The 6,739-nt window shown below is 35.3% G+C and overlaps 1 pseudogene; it reads left to right on the forward strand.

Moving 5' to 3' along the window:
- Window positions 1-660: 660 nt before the first annotated feature.
- Window positions 661-1,194, forward strand: LOC149249065 (zinc finger A20 and AN1 domain-containing stress-associated protein 8-like; annotated as a pseudogene).
- The last annotated feature ends 5,545 nt before the right edge of the window (window positions 1,195-6,739 follow it).

Genomic DNA, 6,739 nt, shown 5'->3' on the forward strand with positions numbered 1-6,739 from the left:
AGCAACACACTTCTTCATATATTTAGCCCAAAAAAACACTATGTATGCAAGGAAAAATAAAAATTGTGATTCATCTAGAGATTTATGTGAACCTTGAAATAATAAAAGTTCAAAAATGAAAGAAAAAACTTGAGACACAGTGGAAACAATTGATATGTCTAGACACCATGAACACATCCTCATGTGCTTCCAAACCACCTGAAAGAAACCCCATGTACACAGACAAACCACAACTCCAACCTCTCATCAACTTTGAATGTTGCAAGCATGCCAAATTGATTATTTGTCTTCAATGCTTCAGAAATGTCTCAAATATCAACTCTAGATATTCTAGTTACTTAAGGTGATTTGGTGGATTATGATGAGGATAGTGATGAAGGTCAAGCAACTAAAATAGATGCTCCATCTGGACAGCCTACTAGTGTGATAACAAGTGAAAATGAACTTTTAAGATTGAAAATCATGATGACCTCGTCTTCTAATTGGTTACCATAATTGTCATAATATTTATGTGCTTACCTATGGCCAATAGAGTGAGTGCCCAAGCTGTCATGGAGGAAGCAGCACTCATGGTGATTTGGTGGATTCTAATGAGGATATTGATGAAGGTCAAGCAACTAAAAAAGATGATCTATCCGGATGGCCTATTAGTGTGAGATAATGGCTCAAGAAAGCAAGAAAAGAGATCACGATGAGACCGGTTGCCAGCCTCCCTAAGGGCCTCTTTTGTGTGTGGATAATTGTGGAATTTTCAGAAGTTGCTGCTACAATGGATTTTTGCTCCAATGTTAGAGAGATAGGGATATGGTATTGTAGTAGGCCAAGGCCAAGGCTTCATCCTCGACATTATCATTCGAGCATAACAATGACAATATTGCAAAGCTGGCTAAGGCTTCTAAACCCGCCTTCTAGTTAACTAATCAGGAAAAATTGGATGGTTTTCTCATCTCTCCGAATGGAGAATCAGGCCAGGCAGAAGGACAAGAGAGAGAAAAGTAGGTCCCAACCCATTGTAATTGTTGTAAGAAATGTGTTGGAATGATAGGCTTCAATTGTCGTTGTGGGAACACCTTTTTCTCTTTGCAACGCTATTCGGACAAGCATAATTACCCCTTTGATTATAGGGCAGCAGGCCGAGCGGCCATTGAGAAAGAAAATCCCATTGTCTCGGCAGAAAAGGTAGATAAATTTTAGTTTGTTTCATATGTCAGCAAATCTATGAAGCTAAGCTAAACCTTTAGAAACAGATTAACAACATTTTCTGCTATGGTGTGTGATGATGATTAAAGAGTGGACATCTTTAAGATTTCATTTTATAGTTTGCTTTCTTGGAGCCATAAGTGTTTTGTTTGTTGTCTGTGGATTGGATATCTTTCTAAGGATGGCTATCTACACTCATATTTGTCTTGTGATTAATCTTGTATAATAATATTTTAGAGGGTCTGGGCTATATTTTCATGATTTACTCTGAAGTTTAACAACCACATGTTTTCGAGTTAGCAGGATTATTACCTATTAATCTATGTAACTTGTCTATTTCCCTGGAAGAATCAAGTATCATCAGTAGTTAACAACATCAACTTATCATCATTTTTTTACATGTTTTTTGTTTCTGAATCTTTTGGATACACTGCTTGTATTTAGAATTTCAATGTTCAGTACTTGCCAATTTCATCTTCTAATTGGTTACCATAATTGTCACAATATTTATGTGCTTACCCCATGGCCAATAGAGTGAGTGCCCAAGCTGTCATGGAGGAAGCAGCAATGGAAGCCAAGCTCTGGGTACCCCAAATCTGGAGATGATGGAGTCTTGAAAGGCATGAAGCAGCTCCTACAATTGCAGCTATCAAAGAAAAAATAACCATGAAACCTGTTGGCGAAAGGTCAACTCAAAAATGGCTACTGTGGAATCAACTTCGAACTCCAAAAACAATCAAAATACCTATCATGCAGCTTGATAGCTATAACCCAGATTTCCCAAAATTTCTATCAATTTTTTACCAAAATCATACTGAAATTTCTACCTCGTTGGACTACTCTTTTAATTAATATAATTGACGTTGGATGAGCCATTAATCTCACAACATTAATGCCAAACATATTTTTTTGGCATACTAAACATGCGAGCCTGCTAGGCCGAGCGAGTTATGGAATGGAAAAACACGGGTAGAACTACTGCAAATCAATTCCAAACACCAAAACTCCAAATGTTAGAGTTGGTGATGAGACAGATTTGTAATTAAAAATTCCTCGAAATAAGTTAAAAAAGCATGCTTAAACGCTGCAAACATCAGATGATTATGCTCAACGATTATTATATATTATGAAATCCAGAACACTATCCACATTGTAGAAATTTGTTCCATTCCACTGGCCAATCTCAGGGAACTCGTAAATTGTGTATAGTTATCAGATTTTTGTTTTTAGCATTCAAATATTGTTGAAGTTATTGTGCTAATCAAGCTCAAAATTTCTGAGTAGGTACATGAATGGTTTCAGAAAAGCTTATTAATTAAGGAAAGTGTAATGAGAATTTCTATCTCAGGCTAATTCTTAAGAACAATTTGACATTTGGGTACCAGCCTGTAGTAGGGAAGCTAGGTCCCAACATGAGTTTTGCCTGTTCTTTTAGGCATTGGGTTTCATTCAATATTGTCATCTAGTGGGAAGTTTCATGCCCCTTTGCTGAATTTGGAGATTATGTTGTTGTCAATTGATAGGAATGGCGGTTTTGTTTAGTTTAAGAAGTTTTGGGTACCCTTTAGGCTCACTACTGTGATGCAAGTGGATGGGCTGGGGAGCTGAATGCATTTAAAACAAGCGTGCATTATGCTTCTGAATTTGAGTGCTCCCGTTCAAAAGAATGCTAATATACCTGTTGCGCAATTAGATATAGATGGGCTTGTCTTAAAATCAGGAAGGGCAAATGAGTATGATTTAGAAATTGGTATTACAGTCACTGATGCAGAGGCTCCGCCATTCCTAGCGTTGATGAATTTTTTGTTGGAAAAATAAGGTATAGGTTAACCTTAACATTAGTAGTTAATGCATCAGAAGATGAAAATGCAGGAGCCAATATAATTCAATGTGGGGTTGCCCAGGAGACAAATGCTAAGTTGTTTTTTTCATCTCATCACAATGCAGTGAAGGAGTCCACTGTTATTGCGGTTACAAACCAGTCTGAAGATATGGGTCTTGCAAAAGGCATGGATACCCTTTCTGGATGTTCGGAGAAGGAAAATGATGGGAATGTAAACAATAACCTAAAATTCAGTTGGAAAAAGCCTCCAAGGCCTCCAAGAAGATCCAGGGATGCTTCCAGGGAAAGGTATATGAATAGTATTTTTGATACATCTTTGCGAAGAAAAGCAAGGCTAGAAAGAATGAAATCAGCAAGAAACCGCAAGTTTGCAAAGCCTTCTCCTCAAAAAAAAACTTTTGGGCCCTGTTCGTTACTCTTTCCTTCGGTGTTATTATGATAACTCAAGGTAGTCATTGCTCTATTACTTCACAATTGTCTCCTTTGAAGTTAAAGATAAATACCTTTATTGCTTAGAGGATCATGACTTTATATTGTTCTTAACCTAAAAGAAAAGAAACTCTAGCCCATAGGCAATGTATCCATTAGATTGATGTCATTGCAAGGATCATAGAGTTCTGCATGTTGTTTTTGTTTCACCATCTTATTCTGAATGTAAAATGTGATTCTCCATTTTCCTTTTTCCACTCTGGCAATTTGATTTTAAGGTTTTGTGCTGGCAAACTTCAGGGACCAAGCATAACTCCATGCTTTTTATGCACTCATGATCTTACTATGGCTTTGGAATAATTATTAGAGTAGTTTCCATGAAATTTTTTTGATTTCTCTCTTTGTTAGGCATATTCACCAAAGCTTATTGTCTAGTCAATAATGTCATAGCTTGAGATAGGATTTTTCAATCCTATCGAAATCTTTCGGTAAATTTTTCTATAAGGATTAAAATTTTGCAAGACCTATTTTTACTTCTATTATGTCAGCCTGATGAATTGGATCAGTGGGAGAAGCTTATGTTTGCTTCCCTGGTTTATTTTCAGGTATGTTTTCACAAGGCACCGATACCCTGCAAAATTTATCACCAAAATCAGGACAAGCAAGTCAATTGTCTATGCACAATTTCACAAGTCATGTCTCAAATAATGAATCAACACCGACCGGTGTAAACCTCTCCTACCTACCATTGCTTTAATTCCTCAAATTACTATTTTGGTGATATCAAAATAAGTAGGGCCAAAGATTAAACTAAGACCAGGCCAAGGACAATAAGAATTTTTCTGATACTAGAGATTCAATGATCCTTAATATGGGAATTCTCATGCTCATTACTTTTCGGTAGTATTCTTACAGCACACATATTATGTTAGAAAAACTGAAGACATTCTCTTAGAAATTGGATGCTATCAAATTCATAATCAATGAACCACCTATAGTTGGTTGTTCTTACGATGTCTATAGTTTTGGTTAGCTCTTGTAGTTTGCATCATTAATTGGTTAAAATACATGGAATCTATTGTTTATTTTTCTTCTTCAACTAATACATAATAATCCCATTTTCCACATTAATGATGACATGGATAGTTTATGATAAATATTTCTGACAACTGGTTGGAATCTGTAATTTCTAGTTATTGTAAGACATTTTTATGATCAAGTGAAGAATGAGTCCATGTAGGTAAGTTTCTCATGGTGATAGAAAACAAAATCCCTTCACAAGCTTAGTTACAGTCCCTAATTGAATTTCGGTAAGTAATTTGTTGTTGTAATTATGTCATAATAACATGAAATAATATGTGTTATAATTGTTTACTACAATCATAGCTTTGCAATAAGAGAATTTGAAGATGCGTCTATTTTTCATTAAACACCAAACCAAGGTTTGTTATGAAGCATGATCACTAGTTCTAAAGGCTGTAACAGAGGTCCAAAATTGACCAAAAACACCATGTAACCATATGAACCTAGAATCCACTATAAATTGATGATGAATCATGAGTAAGTTTGAATGACAAGATGTTGCAACAAAACTCCAGTCATATAGGTTGGGTTGAATGCAGTAGCTTTCGCTTGGAAGAGAAATCTGGAGGTAAATTAATAGTTTTTATTCGAAACAGAGTATGCAAGGTTCTATTTCTTGTTGATTGAAAAAGCCAGGGGACATAGGCTCTACATTTTACAAAGCAATAGCACAGCGTTTGTATTGGCCAATGTTCATTGTTGCCACTTTAGAAAATAATATCTTGGGTGTTATATGGATGCAACAAACATAAAAAATGATGGACATTGAAGTGGGTAGCATAGTCAAGAACATATAAAGATATGTAGTGCCTAGTTACTAATGCAATGAGGTGGTATTTAATTGTTTACTACAATCATAGTTTAAGAAGCAAATCCTGTTGTCAAGGCAAGAAAGGTAGATAAGTTTTAGTTTGTTTCATATGTCAGCCAATCTATGAAGCTAAGATAAACCTTCATAAATAGATTAACGACCTTTTCTGCTATGGTGTGTGATGATGATTAAAGAGTGGACATCTTTAAGATTTCATTTTACAGTTTTCTTTCCTGGAGCCATAAGTGTTTTGTTTGGTGTCTGTGGATTGGATATCTTTATAAGGATGGCTATCTACACTCATATTTGTCTTGTGATTAATCTTGTATATTAATATTTTAGAGGGTCTGGGCTATATTTTCCTGATTTACTCTGAAGTTCAACAACAACATTTTTTCGAGTTAGCAAGATTATTACCTATTAATCTATGTAACTTGTCTATTTCCTTGGAAGAATTAAGTATCATCAATAGTTAACAATATCAACCATCATAATTTTTTTACATTTTTTTTTGTTTCTGAATCTTTTGGATACACTGCTTGTATTTAGAATTTCAATGTTCCCTACTTGCCAATTTCACATTCTAATTGGTTACCATAAGTGTCACAATATTTATATTCTTACCCCATGTCCAATAGAGTGAGTACCCAAGCTGTCATGGAGGAAGAAGCACTGGAAGCCAAGCTCTGGGTACCCCAAATCTGGAGATGATGGAGTCCTGAAAGAAGCTCCTAGAATTGCAGCTATCAAAATGAAAATAACCATGAAACCTGTTGCTTCATTCCCCACAGGAAAATAGGTTGGAGAAAACCCTAGAGGAAGAGATCTTCCACGAGTTGCGAGTCAATCATGTAGTCATTTAACAACAGATTTCTTCATATATTTAGCCCAAAAAACACAATATGTATGGAAGGGAAAAGAAAAATTGTGATTCATCTAGAGATTTATGTGAATCTTGAATTAATAAAAGTTTAAAAATGAAAAAAAAACTTAAGACATAGATATTAGTGAACAGTGAAGATTTTATAAAATGTATCAGTTTATCATATTGTAAATGCACCAGAAAAACAATATGTATATTTACTAAAAAAGTTAATAAGTACCTATATAGTAAGTGTGGTAAAGGGTGTTATTGAGAGCCCATCTAGCAATAATGCCCACACCAAGAAACATGCAGAAATTCAATAGAAGCAAAAAACCCGCAAGAGACTTCACCACTCCCAACGCCATTATAATTATAAAAATATGGTTTCTTTACAAACTATAAGTACTGACCAAATGGGGCTTAATTTGGAGATTTTCCGGACTGCCTATTAGTGTGAGAACATGTGAAAATGGCCATGAAATTTCTGGCATTGTAGATGCCACTAGAA

This window comes from Pinus tabuliformis, chromosome 7 (assembly GCF_031772625.1).
Source record: "Pinus tabuliformis cultivar Carrire ecotype Pingquan chromosome 7, CPIR1, whole genome shotgun sequence".
Classification (NCBI taxonomy): Eukaryota; Viridiplantae; Streptophyta; class Pinopsida; order Pinales; family Pinaceae; genus Pinus; species Pinus tabuliformis.